We start from the raw sequence: 15,437 nt of genomic DNA on the forward strand, positions 1-15,437 counted from the left end.
GAAACTAAAAGCTCTGGGTATTGATTACCTTCATTTTGAAACTGTTTAAAAGCGGGAGAAGTTATTCAAGAAGAAAAGGACAACTCTGTAAAAATTCTGTTTGACCCTTTTGTGTGTGGGGGTGGGGGGTGGGGAGGATAAGTGTCTCCAAATAATATGTGTACATACAATACGTATGCTAATACGTATACATACAACTAGACTTGTACCACCTAGTTTCCTTGTCAACAGACGGGCTGATCTTGTAAATACAGAGAAAAACAAAGCCTTGAGCTCCCAAAGCAGATTTACAATGAGGCCTCAATGTGATCATAGGGAAACGGTAAGAGTTTCACGGCGCAGGATTTTTAATCCTAGAAGACCACTTCACCACAAACCTCACTTGACGCCAAGAAGACATAAAGCACCTAAGAGAAGTGGTGTGTAAAGTGACTGGAGGCAGTATTCACTAGCACTACAGAAAAGCCTGTGTCATCCCACCAAATTTCAGTGTTCAGGGCCTGGTGAGACTCACTCTTGTCTCCTCTGAGATGCTTGGCTAAAATAAAACATCGTAAGGGTCAAAGGGGAAAATGCCAGGGAACCTGTAATGCTTACTTTACTTTCAAATGCACTTTCAAATGCTCTTTCCTTCAAACCTACGATTAGCTAACCTGTTTGATTTCACTCAGGGGTGCAAATTGACTGTATACTCCCAACAAAGGCGGAATTGTCAAAAGAGACTGTGATTCCCAAGCAGGACAGAAGAGATACCCTAAACATTTCAGACACGTACAGAAACGATAGGCTCAGAGAAGACCAGACACTATACATTATGGTTAAAATGCTTAAAATGCAAAATAATTCAGCCAGCGCCGCGGCTCACTAGGCTAATCATCCACCTACAGTGCCGGTACCCCAGGTTCTAGTCCTGGTTGTACCTCTTCCAGTCCAGTTCTCTGTTGTGTCCCGGGAGTGCAGTGGAGGATGGCTCAAGTGCTTGGGCCCTGCACCCACATGGGAGACCAGGAGGAAGCACCTGGCTCCTGGCTTCAGATTGGCACAGCGCCGGCCATAACGGCCACTTGAGGGGTGAACCAATGGAAGGAAGGCCTTTCTCTCTGTCTCTCTCTCTCACTAACTCTGCCTGTCAAAAAAAAAAAAAAAAAAAAGCAAAATAATTCACAGATTTCATGCCAGGAAATATTTTAAGACATGAAGAATAACCCACCATCAAGCCAAGAATTGAATGAGCTAGAATTTACAACGCTGGCAGGGTGTATGTGTGTGTGGTGGGAGGTTGGAGGCATTAGGCCACTGAATCACAAATCAAGCATTGAGAACTTGCAATTTTTTAAAGCTTTTATTTATTTGAGAGAGAGAGAGAGAGAGCGCGAGAGAGAGAGCGCATTCCCATCCACGTTCACCTCCTGCAAATGCCCACAACAATCAGGGCTAGGTTGAGCAGAAGCCAGCAGCTGGCACTCAGTTCCGCTCTCCCACATGGGCAACAGGGACCCAGTTACTTGAGCTGTCACTCCTGCCTCCAAGGGTTTGTATGAGCAGGAAGATGGCATCCGAAGCAAAGACAGGGATTGAGGCCAGACACTCTGGACATGCAACACGGGCATCTTAATTGTGTCTTAACCACTGGGCTAAACACTGGCCCTGCTTGCAACTTTTGATAAAACTAACTGAATAAAATGCCCTCGACAGTCATCTGCTGGGTAATGACGTTTCAGTTGATGATGGATCGCGGAGATGACAATGGGGCTGAAAAAAGACTGCCTTGTGACGTTGCATCTGCCATAGTACAATGCATGACTCACGTGTTTGTGGTGGTGCTGGGGTAAACAAGCCTCCTGCACTGCCAGTCATGTAAAAGCACAGCACACATAATTATATATCATATTTAATACTCGATAATAAATGACTGCTACTATGTATTTACTATGCCACACTTTCATCATTATCTTCAAATGTGCCCCACTTAATAAAAAATATATTTATTATAAAACAATGTGCTATGTTATACCTGTAGCTGCCTTCCATGAGGTGCTTTCAAAAAGCTCGTGAAAAATGGAATTAAAAGATATACATTTCAATGCAAAAAAAAAAAAAACTGAAATCCATGCAAAAAAAGCTTATGGAAAATGCATTTTATGAAAAAACTATGCATGGCTTTCAAAATTTTGGCACCAAGAATAATATTTTAATTCCATTTTTTCTTCTTTTAAAAACTGTTTTTTTTGAAGATATACTTATTTATTTTGAAAGTTGGAATTACAGAAAGAGAGGGAAAGGCAGAGAGATCTTCTACCTGCTGGTTCACTCTCCAGGTGTCCAGAATGGCCAGGGCTGGGCCAGGCCGAACCCAGGGGCCAGGAGCTTCATCTAAGTCTCCCACATGGGTGGTAGGGGCCCAAACATTTGGTGTCATCTGCTGCTGCTTTTCTCAGGCCGTTATCAGGGGGATTAGAAGTGGAGCAGACAGGACTCAAATCAGTGTCCATATGGGATGCCAACATCAGAGGTGGCAGCTTTACCCACTATGCTACCTTGCCAGCCCCTTAATTCCATTCTTACATCAACTTTTTGAAGTATCCTGATATATCTCAGGTTCACCATGTCTCTTGATTACATCAAGAGACAAGTTGAAAGGTAGGCCTATCCCACCCAGTTTTGTGTAAGTACGCTCTATGATGTTCACACAATGACAAAATCACCTAATGACACATTTCTCAGGCCATATCCCTGTCATTAAACAGCACATAGCTGCACTTAAAAATGGAGTAGCAGTCAACTCACATGAGAGCTGACCAGCAGGAAGGCGAGAGTGGACACTGGAATACACCCATCTTTCCAGAGACTGGTAAAACAATAGAGACAGGTGGAGATAGTACTTGGGAACAAACACAATGCCATGGTAAGCGGTACCAATGCCAAACAATTCATTTTCATTTCTTAAAGCAGAAAGGAAAAAGTTAAAAATTGCTACCCAAGTTCAATGCTATGATACCAAATATGAAAGTGCAGACAGATTGAGCTATTTCAGTCAAGGAAAAAAATCCTAAAGTAACAGTGCTCTGTGATTTGATTTCAACCAATAATCGGCTCAAATGCTTCTCACTCCCGGCCACTCCAATTAAGAACTGAGGCACAGGTGATGCATCCATGCACCTCTTTTTCTTGATTGTAAACAGCAGTTAGCTTCCAATTTTCAACACCTCCCAATTTCACAGCCAAATAAAACTCACCACGAGAAACCCTAGACCCAAAAGAGAAATGATGGACAAACCTCTCGCCATTTCTTTCCCAGATTCAAATGCACTTTTTAAAATACTTCAGTGCTAGAAAGACTAAAACAAACTTTACTTCTCGCTCAAAGAACAGGGCCTTCTATGTAAACGAATTCTCTATCCAAGAAAGCCACTTGAAGAGCCACAGAGATCCAGAACAAAGCTGCTGGTCTTAGCTGGCAGCAGCAGCAGGAAAAGCCCCACTGTCACCAACTCCCAGAATTCTCACCTTTCTCACTATAGCCCTGTCTTGGTTACCTCCAAACCTCCCCCACCTTCTAAATGTGGAATCAATGAGGCAAAACACCTAGTCTGTTGTATTTTCGTGCCACAGACTGGTTTTCCAAATCTGGAGAAACTGGGAGTGTGGAGGTGGGAGAACTTAAAGCTCTTGGGAGCCTTTTTATAGTAAAGCAGTCTTTATAGCAGCAACACTAACAGCCGGTCTTCCAGTCTCTCAGGTGTGACTCTGCGACACAACCCGAGCTGCAATCTATCTCTCCCAGCAGAGTGTTAAGTGAGTGGGAATCTTAATAATCAAAAGAAGAGGAGGAACATGGAGACTGAATTACAGCTTATACTTGCCACCTACCACTTATAAGTTGATTGCAAGCTGAGACATTTTAGCCAAAGGATTTCAGAATTTGCATTCCCTTGATGCACAGGAAGTATGGAATGTGTGGATGGCACAATTACATGAGCTTCTCTAGATACAACTGCAGTTTATCTATTTAGCTGCATCAAGTATGCTGGTCAACATATCTTCACTGTGTTAGAAAAATCTTGGAGAGAAGTTTTCCTTCTTTTGCTCCACACGAACAAACTCTTCCATCCTGAAAAACTTGGGCTGATTTTAGAGCGCCTGGTTAATTCTTAGTCACAGAGATTCCCTAAAGAACAGCAAGTGTCAACTCTGCTTCGTCTCGTTAGATGATTACTTGTTAAGCAGACGGACGGCACTTAAAAGTTTTCTTCAGTTAGTCCCTAACTACTACAAACAAACTTGGTTTTTCCGTGTCTCCTTGCCATTTCCTCTAAAAGTCCTACAACATTCCTTAATCCTACTGAATTCCCATTCTGCAGTTCATGCTTGTCGTGGTAGCCTCTCTAGATCCCCAGTCCTGTTTCCTCCCCCTGAGGAAGCCCCTCTGTAATCACAGCAACTCAAACACAGAGCAGGCTCATCTAGCCAGCAAGGCACACCCCTCAAACACCAGAAGACAGCAGGCCACAGGCATCTTAAAATTTATCTTTATTGCGAGGTCAGTGCTGTAGTTCAGTGGGTTGAAGCCCTGACCTGCAGCATCAGCATCCTATATGAGCACTGGTTCAAGTCCCAGCTGCTCCACTTCTAATCCAGCTCCCTGCTGCTGTACCTGGGAAGGCAGCAGAGGATGGCCCAGGTCCATGGGCCCCTGTACCCATGTGGGAGACCGGGAGGAAGCTCCTGGCTCCGGATCAGCTCGCTTCCAGCCATTGCTGCCATTTGGGGAATGAACCAGTGAATGGAAGACCTCTCTCTCTCTTTCTCTCTGTCTCTACCTCTCTCTGTAGCTCTGCCTTTCAAATAAATAAAGTAAATCTTAAAAAAATAATAATAAAATAAAATAAAATAGGCCAGCGCCAAGGCTCACTAGGCTAATCCTCCGTCTGCAGTGCCGGCACCCCGCGTTCTAGTCCCAGTTGGGGAGCCGGATTCTGTCCCGGTTGCTCCTCTTCCAGTCCAGCTCTCTGCTGTGGCCTGGGAGGGCAGTGGAGGATGGCCCAAGTGCTTGGGCCCTGCACCCCATGGGAGACCAGGAGGAAGAACCTGGCTCCTGGCTTCGGATCAGCGCAGTGCACCGGCCTCAGCAGCCACTTGGGGGGTAAACCAACAGCAAAAGGAAGACCTTTCTCTCTGTCTTTCTCTCTCTCACTGTCTAATTCTGCCTGTCAAAAATAAATAAATAAATAAAAAATAAAAAATAAATTTTAATTTTATTGAATACTCAAGGAAAGTCTACTGCAGTTGTCTCTTAGAGAACACTATTCTCTTTGAGTCACAGCTTTGCTTTTCTAGAGTAGCAATTTTACTGATGGCAAAGAATGCTAACCCTGGTAAATTTCCTTTATTGGCCAGTTAAGAATGATTCCATTAGCAAATAAACCAAAGTGTTTTACTGAGCTACTACCTTCGGCACGCATCATAAGGGCTGTTTTTACAAACATGTCATCTCCTACTCACAGCAACCTTGCAAGGAATATATCATTACCCCCGTGACACTGAAAAACTGGAGGCTCAGAGGTTAAGTTACTTTCTCAAGACCACATTCTAGTAAGCAATAGGTCTAAAGTTTAAAGTCATTGAGTTTGTAAAAAAGTGATCCAAATACCAAATTCATAGATGAAAATGGAATCAGACTACAAGAGAAAAAAAAAAACTATTCCTTTCTTTAAAAAAAAAATCCTGCTGGGTTTCATTTTTTGGAACCTATTTCTCTTGCTCTGCTGATCTCACAGGTGCTGTTTTTGTCAACAAACATGCACATCTGTAGGGGTGAGCTGACATACACCAGGCAGGACAGCCTGAACCCTTTCCCTATATTTAGATCCTCTGCTCAGCTCTTAATTGCATAATTTAATCAGGACCCTCTAGAAGGGAAACACATCCATATTCATCACAGGCATCAAAGGAAACATCTTTACAAGTTATATCCTTTTACAAACCAACATATGGTCTCACGCCACTCTCCCAATTGTTGAGCTCCTCCTCTGGGAAGAGCATGGAATTTTATTTCTTTTTATCACTTGAAAAAATCACTTCCCTCCTAATTCAGTAAAACTGGGTGGAGGCCACTTCCTCCACAGGTGAGAGAAATAAAACTTGTTGATCTGTCATTGTCAGGAATGTTATAGTTAACCATTTATTTTGCGTATTTTTCAAAATGGAAACAAAAGGCAGGCTAAGCCCAGGGTGAGAAATTCAGGCTCACTCTCCAGGCTTTCAAATAAAAGCCCTAAAGTTTATTTGTCATTTCAAGAGGATTTCTAAATTAGAAAACAAGAGTCCCTAAGTTGAACAAGTTTCAATTTCAGCTCTCCCGCTTGGCAGCTGCACTTTGAACAAAACAAACTCTCTGAGCCTTGGGTTGCTTTTCCACAATGTTGTGAGACCACCACCTTCCCCAGCATATGGAGTTGTTAAAATTCTAACACAATAAAAAACACACGGTACTTTATTAGCCAGAGCTGTATCCCAAAGAAAGCTAACTTTAATACTTTGGGTAAACAAAAAAAAAATGAAGTTTACATTACAATTTTTGGCTGCTTAATGAAGTTCTTTTGTAACTTTAAAGAAAGATGATAAATTGATAAACACTACAGGCATTCATGTCATTCAAGAACCACCTACTGTGTGCCAGCACTGCATCAGGGAACTTAGAGGGACAACTGTTCCGTGAAGGCCTTGCCTTCACTGGGCCTGCATTCTGGTGGTCAAGGACAGCCTCACTGAGCACGTGGTATCTTGAAGAGCATCCTGGAAGGGGCATTTGGGGAAGTGAATTCCAAGCAGACAGAGGAGCAAGTGCAAGTGCAAAGGCCATTTAGCAAGAAAGCACCTAAAATGCCCAAGGAACGGCACTGAGTCCAATGTGGGTGGGGTGGAGTGAAGGAGGGGACTGTAATGGGAGATGAGGTCCAAGGCAACAGGGGGCAAGCATGTGGGGATCCATAGACACTTTCTAGCTTTGTTCCAAATTGAGGTGGGAGCTGCCAGAAGACCTGGGCAGAGGAAAGCCAGGCCGGCTGACAGTTTAACAGGGTCACTATGGCAGGCAGGAGGTGAGAAGAGACTGAGAACTCGATGCAGGGAAGAGAAGGGAGAGGTGGGAGACCAATTAGGAAGCTACGGCAATGATTAAGGTATGAGATAATAAAGGAAGTCAGATTTTGGCTGTGTTCTGAAGGTGCAGCTATGAACGAATAACATTTACTGCTTATGTAAAGAAAATAATTAATCATGAAGTTAGAGTAATGGGTTTGGTCTTTATTAGTATGGTATCCCATACACGGAGGACTGAGACTGAGCAGCTGAAGTGACGTCAAAGTCCAGGTCACTAGAATGACGACAAGTCACCTGGAGAGAGTAAAGGCCAGGAGCTGCAGTCTTGCAGAAATTAGCGGAGATGCTGGGTGGTGAGATAGCAAATGACTAACAACGAAGGGTAGTGAGTGGTACAATCTTAGATGCTGTGCAAAGCTGGCTTGTTGTTATTGTTGTTGTTGCTTGTTTTTTAAAGGACAGTGGGAGAATGGTTTAGATTCAGCAAAGAAGCAGTATGAGGATTATGAGAGAAAATGGCCAAGATTGAGTGAGCTACAAGGGATCCTCAGATGTGTACACACACAGATCTAATCAAAGGTATTCATGTTCTAGGGGTCAACATCGTGGCACAGAGGGTTAAGCCACTGCCTGGGACCCCCTCATCCCATATCAGCATGACTGAGACATAGGTCTGCCTTCACTTCCCAGACAGCTCCCTACTAATGTGCCTGGAAAGCAGCAGATGACCCAAATGCTTGGGACCCTGCCATCCACTTGAGAGACCCAGACAGAGGGAGATCCCATCCACTGGTTCATTCCCCAGATGTCACAACAGCTGAGGCCAAAGCCAGGAGGTGGGAATTCAACCCAGGTCTCCCACAAGGGTGGCAGGAACCCAAGTACCTAAGCTATCATTTCTTCTTCCAGGGGTCTGTCTGTATGAGCAAGAAGCTGGAGTCCGTTTCCAGAACCCAGAATCAAGACCAGGCGCTCAGAAGTGGGATGTGGGTATCTTAATTGTTAGGCTGAACACCCACTCCTATAATAATTTTTTTGTTAAGAGAAACTACAGACCAGCATCTATAGTATGAGCCCTCTTTAAGAACACAAATAGAGGGGGAAAATGGTCTGTACATATATGTGCATTTTAAAAGACCTTGAAGGAAATAAACACCATTAAATAATTGCCTTAAGCATGAGCTGTAACCAGGGGAGTGTAGACTGGAGCTGATCACTTTCCAACAATTATTGTTTTCAAAATTTAAAACCCCAATAATAGGGCCAGCACTTTGGCATGGCGGGTAAAGCTACCGCCTGCAATACCAGCATCTCATATGGGTGCTGGTTGGTGTCCTGGCTGCTTCACTTCCAATCCAGCTCCCTGCTAATGGCCTGGGAAAAGCAGCAGAGGATGGCCCAAGTGTTTGGGCCCCTGCTACCCATGTGGGAAACCAAGAGGAAGCCCCTGCCTCCTGGCTTATGCCTGCCCCAGCCCTGGAAGATCTCTCTCTCTCACTCTCTGTAACTCTTTCAAACAAATAAATAAATCTTTTTTTTTTTAAACCCCACGAAAATAAATAAGTAAAAACTAAAAGTAGTTAACAGCTTTATTTTGTGTAGCTGCAAAAGACAGCATTATGACCAAGAGATAGCAAGATTTATCTTTTTGTAAAGGAAAAAATAATTAAAAGTATATCTGTACAGAATGTAATACCCCTCACACAGATTTTTAGGGAAACATATTCCTTCTATGGGGTTGAAATATATAACCTAATTCTGGGTGAATACTCTACAGATCAAAATGTACTCTTTGATGAAGCAATTCAGCCATATGAACAAAAAATTCAATTTTACAAAATGACATAACCAAAAAATAAGCTCCCTTCCCACTGAAGTCCCCTAGTCTCCCTTCCATTAACAATTCAAATATCCATCAGTTTTCAGTGCATGCATTTCTTACCCCAACTCCCAAAAGTTCTGTATCACTCAAACATCTTCGAGAGCAATTCATTCTGTCCTTTTTCTAGTATATAAACCTGTCATTTGGAAGGAGAGAATCACCCCAACAGTTCAAGTTTATATAACTACTGACACAAACACTGAGATCAACCAGATTTCACTCCCTCCACGTGATAATCAATGACAGCCTATTTCCAACTTGCCAAAAACTGCACTGGACTGCAAACATTCACTCGGGCATGTCAGCAGTCACTGGACAAAGAGCAGCAACCCTTGCCTGAGCCTCCTCCCTACCCCTCAGAGTCAGAAGAAGCAAATCTAAGTTTTCACTGGATGCAGGGAAGCAGCACTAGAGATCAAGTAAGCACTGTCTACAGGTTTAGGGGAGCTCAGTCAAGTCTTCTCCCTTACCTTCCCCATTCAACCAAAGGGGAAAACTCAACAGAAAGAATGCTCTTAGAAAGAACTGTCCTCCTTTATGTGTTCGGCTACTAAGAGAGGTGTGGTCACCACTGTTTAATTAAACAAAGTCCTGAAGCACTCACAGCCAATATAAAGAAAGGAAACGGGTACAACGCAGGTCTCACCACCACCAAGCTTACAGGTGGCTCCTATCACGAGAGAGCCTGTGATAGGAGTCACAGGACAACATGTCCAGGCTGCTGGTCCAAGGAGGGACATACATACAGGTGGGGTAGCCAACATTGTCTCGCTACCACAACATCTCGCTTGCTTCCTGAGTTTTGTTATTTACCCTGCAATGGAAATCCAAATGTGTTCAATCGACTATCAGCCAGTTGTATCAGCGAGCATCAACAGTGCGTAGCTAATCCAGAGTAGCCTTAATAAAAATTAACCACTGCTTTTGGATTGCACTATAGCTTAACAAAGAAACCTTTAATTCTTAATATTTTGCTCACACTAACAAAAAAGGTGTTACTTACCCTGGGAATACAATAAATTCTAAAGAAATGTCTATTCATGAATCAAGAATAGCTGTGGGAAATCACTAAGTGAATGACAGTTAACTACAAGGATGACTATGTTATAAAAACTTATAAACACCCTGAATCATACAAATGACTCCATCCTTCTCCTGGAATTCTGAGTAGAGCCAAGAAACAGTCTTTCACAGAGCATCTGAAATAGCCTGAAGAAGGCTCAAAAAACTTTCATCACGGTCACCACCAATTTCAAAAGCAGCGAGCACTGTGCAGGTGGTTCTGTGGGAAACACTACGTAAGAGTAAATCTGAGGCGCTGGCACTGTGGTGTAGCAGGTAAAGCCGTTGCTTGCAGTCCCAGCATCCCATATGGGTGCTGTTTGGAGTCCTGGCTGCTCCACTTCCAATCCAGCTCTTTCTATGGCCTGGGAAAGCAGTAGAAGATGGCCCAAGTCCTTGGGTCTCTCTGCGCCCACATGGGAGACCCGGAAGAAGCTCCTGGCTCCTGGCTTCGGATAGGCATAGCTCCGGCCATTGCGGCCAACTGGAGAGTGAACCAGCAATGGAAGACCTCTCTCTCTCTCTCTCTGCCTCTCCTTATCTCTCTGTGTAACTCTGACTTTCAAATACATAAATAAATCTTCAAAAAGAAAAAGAAAAAAAAAAGAGTGCATCTGAGGTCTCTGTCAATTTTCAAGTGTTTGGAAAGAATAAAAAAATTATGCTTCTGTCATCACACCCCACTGCCCAACCCAGAAGCACCAAGAGATGCTCTGAGCACCTTAAACTGACCAACTCTCCCCATCCTTGCAAGCACCCTATAAGGTAAGTACTGTTTTGGAGATGCCGAAACTGAGGAGGGAGCAGGGGGAGGAATTTGCCGAGGCAGTCCCTGTGCCACCCAGCTTCTCCTACACAGCTGCAGGAGGCTCAGCACACAAGGATCTGTTCTACTTTAGTCCTTCCAACTCCTCCCCTTTCCAGCTGATTTTTGTTTTTGCTGTTGCTTTCCTTCTTGACATCCTCCTACTTTTCTGGAACATGAAAAAGCCAAGAGTTTATCAGCAACAACAAAATTACCTTTATGCTTGATCTAAAGATCTTAGAACAGAGGTAAGAAATTCTAAGTAATAACATGAAAGGCGTAAGGAAATTCGCGCCATTACTTCACCTCAGCACCTCTGCTTAGCCCTTTCTCACTGTCCGTCCATGGAACTACCAAAATGAACCTCCTTCAAAGGCATGCGTGCTCTTTACGTCCCCACTGATTATTTTTAAGACCCTTTATTAAAAACATAAACAAAACAGAGCAAAAATGACTGTCTCACTTTTTCTTGAGGCTACACTTTTCCAAACAAGCAAAGCAGGAGACAGAGGAAACTAAAGCACATTTCCCAATACTGTTCACTTGTTTTAACACAGGTCAGGCACTGCAGTGTTAATTTCAATGCCTCCTACACAGCTGTAGGTCACAAGGGCCCTCTCCACTGCCGAGGGGCTGGCTTCAGGAATGAGGCGCCGAGGGGAAGGTAAAGCAGGCCCCAGCCCCGGGTGGCAGACACACGGGCAGGTGTCTGCCTCCCCACCCCCATCTCATCTTTCATTCTGTGGTGTCTCCCTGTCAGCATGCCAGGCTGTTTCCCAGTATCCCCGCCTCTATCCACTAGAGGCCAGTTGTAATGACCAAAACTCTTCCACTTGAACCACTGCTCCACTCCACTCCACTCCATTCCACTTTTCTTCTCTTTTTCTCTGTGTAACCCAAGCACCTCACATCTCAACAGTTCCACTTGGGGACTCAAGGAACTGCTGATTTCCTTCACGAGGAGAAAGATATCAAACACACACCTTTTCTTCCTACCTCTTTTCTACCTTTTCTTCCTACCTCTTTTCTACCTTTTCTTCCTATCTCTTTTCACCTCAAAGAGAAAGAGCAACACAGTCAATCCTCAAATTTGATTGGCATTTTTGAGTACCTACTTAGGCATCACACAGTGCCAAGAGCTGCCAAGTATAAAAAACCACCATACTTTCTGATGTGCTTTTAAGAGCACCAAAATGAAAAAAATCTACCCACCAAGCACCTGCTGTGCTGCAGGCCAATAGGTCTTAGTGTTCTTGCACATCCCCATGATCTTTTTCAAAAGCTCCCCCACCACAACCCTTGAACAGACTTTGTGGTAGTTACTGTTTGTGTGACTGGTGTGCAAACAAGGTGGGAAACTGTGCCAGGCACTGTGCTAACACGAAGATCATAAAGAGACTGCCCATACCCTCAAGGGACTCAGTCTAAAGAGTTAATATGATAACTGTAATAAAAGGCATTACAACAGAAGCTAGACTAGACCAGCAGGTTTGTACTGTTGCTCAGTGTTCCGAGATCCTCCAAGCAAGTCCTACATTTATGACCCCTTATCCCAACGGTATCAAGTGTGTAAGAGACACAACGTGAAGTTTAGTAGAAATGCAAAAAGAGACACTCAAAAATGAACTAAGATAGAAGTTGGTGGGAAGGAACAACTCTGCCAAGTGCATCAGATTTCCTTCCCAATCCTAGACTTTGAAAGACTATCCCAACTATAAGTGAAATTGGGGCCAGTGCTGTGGCATAGTAGTTTAAGCCTCCACCTGTGGCATGGGCAATCCATATGGGCTCTGGTTCTAGTCCCAGCTGCTCTTCTTCCAATCCAATTCTGCTGATGGCCTGGGAAAACAGAGGAAGATGGTCTCCTGCACCCACATGAGAGACCAAGAAGAAGCTCCCAGCTTCCGTCTGGCCCAGGGTTGGCCCTTGCTGTCATTTGGGGAGTTAACCAAAGGATGGAAGACCTCACTCTACTTCTCCCTCTTTCTGTCTGTAACTCTTCCTCTCAAATAAATAATAAAATAAATAAATATTTTTTTAAAGTCAGTTATTTAAAAAGACCATGTAATATTAACACCTACGGTTTGTAACTTTTTTCAAAATGTTTATTTTTACTTATTTTCATCTTACTTGAAAGGTAGAAGATCAAAGACAGAGATCTCCTATCCACTGATTCATTTCCCAAATGCTCACAACAAACAAGGCTGGGCCAGGATGAAGTCAGGAGCCCAGGATACCACCCAGGTCTCTCAGGTACGTGAAAGGGGCCCAAGCACTTGAGCCAACATCTGCTGCCTCCCAGAGTGCACACTGGCAGGAAGCTGGAAAGGAAGTGGAGGAGCCAAGATTTGAACCAGCACTCCAATATGGGATGAAGTGTCCCAAGTGGTGGCTTAACCCTCTGGACCACAATGTCCACCCCTTGTGAACTGTTCATATTACTGCAATCTTTTAACATTCAAAGCAGAAATGGACTTACATTATTCTATCTCCCCTAAAACAGAATCCGTGCTGGATACACAGTAGGAACGCATGAAATGCTTGCTGAATTGGTCAATACTGACCTCACAAATCCCACAGTGAGGAAGCACTTCTTTTACAGGAGGCTATCTTAGAACGCAGAGCAATGTCTCAGTCCACACAATTTGATAAAACTCTCCAGGATTTAAATGCAATAAATGTCAGTTTTTGTGCCAATCATTCACATGATAACCAGTTGTTCACAGTTAACAGCAAAATATTTAAAACCAATCTAACATTCCCTCAAGCTTGAACAAACTAAGTAAAAACCCGGAGCACACAAACATGAACACACAAGGGGAATAAAGAGGCTGTTATTAATTATGCCACACTTCAAAGCCAGCAATGGGCAAAAAGCAAAACAGGAAGCTGTTATAATGAGATGGCAAGCTATATACAATCAGCTGTCCTGAGCTTTAGCATGGGCTGAATAGGTAACTTCTATAGCATTATCCACAGCATGGAAGAGTTACTGTCTGATGAAGTTAACTCATTTTCCCAGCCTTCACCCTCCCTCTGCAACTTCGTGTCCAGAGCTTGAGTGGCAGGTCCTATCAATGCACACCAACCCGTACTCCCAGTCACTCCTCACTCAGAAGGGGCCTACGGGTAGCATGACAAGTGGTAAGCATGTGGGACAGAGGCAAATGCTTTTGCCTCAACCTTGAAACACCACCAGGTCACTGTAAAGAAAGAAGATGGTGAGGCGGAGGATGCAGGCCAAGTCTGTGTCCCACAGGTAGGAAAGAACTCAGTGCTGAACACTGACGGTAATTAAGCGAGGGATGGAGCCTACCAATAACCAGCAGACCTGCTGTTAGGGGCAGTTTTTGAAAAGTCTCCAAAAGCTCAAGATCACTAACTATTATCCTTAAGAGACAACCTGGAAAGTAAACGTGAAGACGAACTTTTAAAAATTCTTTAAAATTGCCGGCGCCGTGGCTCACTAGGCTAATCCTCCACCTTGCGGCGCCGGCACACCGGGTTCTAGTCCTGGTTGGGGCGCCGGATTCTGTCCCGGTTGCCCCTCTTCCAGGCCAGCTCTCTGCTATGGCCAGGGAGTGCAGTGGAGGATGGCCCAGGTGCTTGGGCCCTGCACCCCATGGGAGACCAGGAAAAGCACCTGGATCCTGGCTCCTGCCATCAGATCAGCGTGGTGCGCCGGCTGCAGCGGCGGCCATTGGAGGGTGAACCAACGGCAAAAGGAAGACCTTTCTCTCTCTGTCTCTCTCTCACTGTCCACTCTGCCTGTCAAAAAAAAAAAAAAAAATTCTTTAAAATGAAAAAAAAAAGAATTCTAAGAGGTTTTTACTACATGTGGGAACTTTTCTCACTTCATTTTAATACCTCGTAAAGTAGTCCATCTCAATAATCAAAACCATCACTGTGTCTCACATGAATGAGTAAATGACAAGTATAAAATCGAATCCTGCAATACAGGTAGGAGAGAACAAGGTGTGTTCCAACACGCTCAACAAGCGCTGGTGTCTCTCAGGCTCATCCATCACACCAGCTGCTTAAGAAACTGCAGGGAACTGACAGTCCCCGAAGGGCTAGAAACACCTCACATTCTAAAACGGAGAGTCCTGGCTCCGAATCACGTCTCAGAGGGCACGATCAAGGCGATGGAACGCCTGCCTCTTACGGACTCCAGCTCGGACTCCAGCTCGGATTGTTTGTGCCTCCTTGGAGCTCCAGGTTCTCTTAGGGTGTTGGCAAACTGCGGCTTCCCTTCCTTCGGTGAGAAGAGCCTGGCTTTCTCAGATGGGTCCTTCCTGCCCCACAAAGCGTACAGACAAAACCCAGCAAAGCACAGGCAAAGACATCATCCTCAGTGCAGTGAAGTCTGACCCGGGACACTGCTGAACATCCTACGCTCATTAGTAGTCGGCATCTCGCTGGTGAACGGCTCATTCACATCCTCGACCAATTCTTCTGTAAGTGGTGGCGTTTCCACAAATCCGTTATCCGTCTTTCGGGTTGTGTGTGTATGTTCGGTCATCCCAAAACTGTCAAACCTTAAAACTTTCCTTCCCACATTCAGAAGGGCTTCACAGTGTCAATGCC

The 15,437-nt window shown here is 44.3% G+C and overlaps 1 protein-coding gene across 11 annotated transcripts in view; it reads right to left on the reverse strand.

Annotated features, from left to right (window-relative positions):
- Nucleotides 1-15,437, reverse strand: part of SMAD1 (SMAD family member 1) — an 86,546-nt gene that overhangs the window by 61,429 nt on the left and 9,680 nt on the right. The window contains exon 1 of one of the 11 annotated variants that reach the window (XM_089302429.1): nt 3,508-3,636. The exons of the other annotated variants lie outside the window; for them this stretch is intronic. The gene's annotated coding sequence lies outside the window, so the exon portion shown is untranslated. Of the gene's footprint in view, nt 1-3,507; nt 3,637-15,437 lie in introns of those variants that run through there. 11 annotated transcript variants of the gene reach the window in all.

The sequence above is a fragment of the Oryctolagus cuniculus genome, chromosome 8, assembly GCF_051225735.1.
Source record: "Oryctolagus cuniculus isolate XC-2025 breed Fujian yellow rabbit chromosome 8, ASM5122573v1, whole genome shotgun sequence".
Lineage (NCBI taxonomy): Eukaryota > Metazoa > Chordata > Mammalia > Lagomorpha > Leporidae > Oryctolagus > Oryctolagus cuniculus.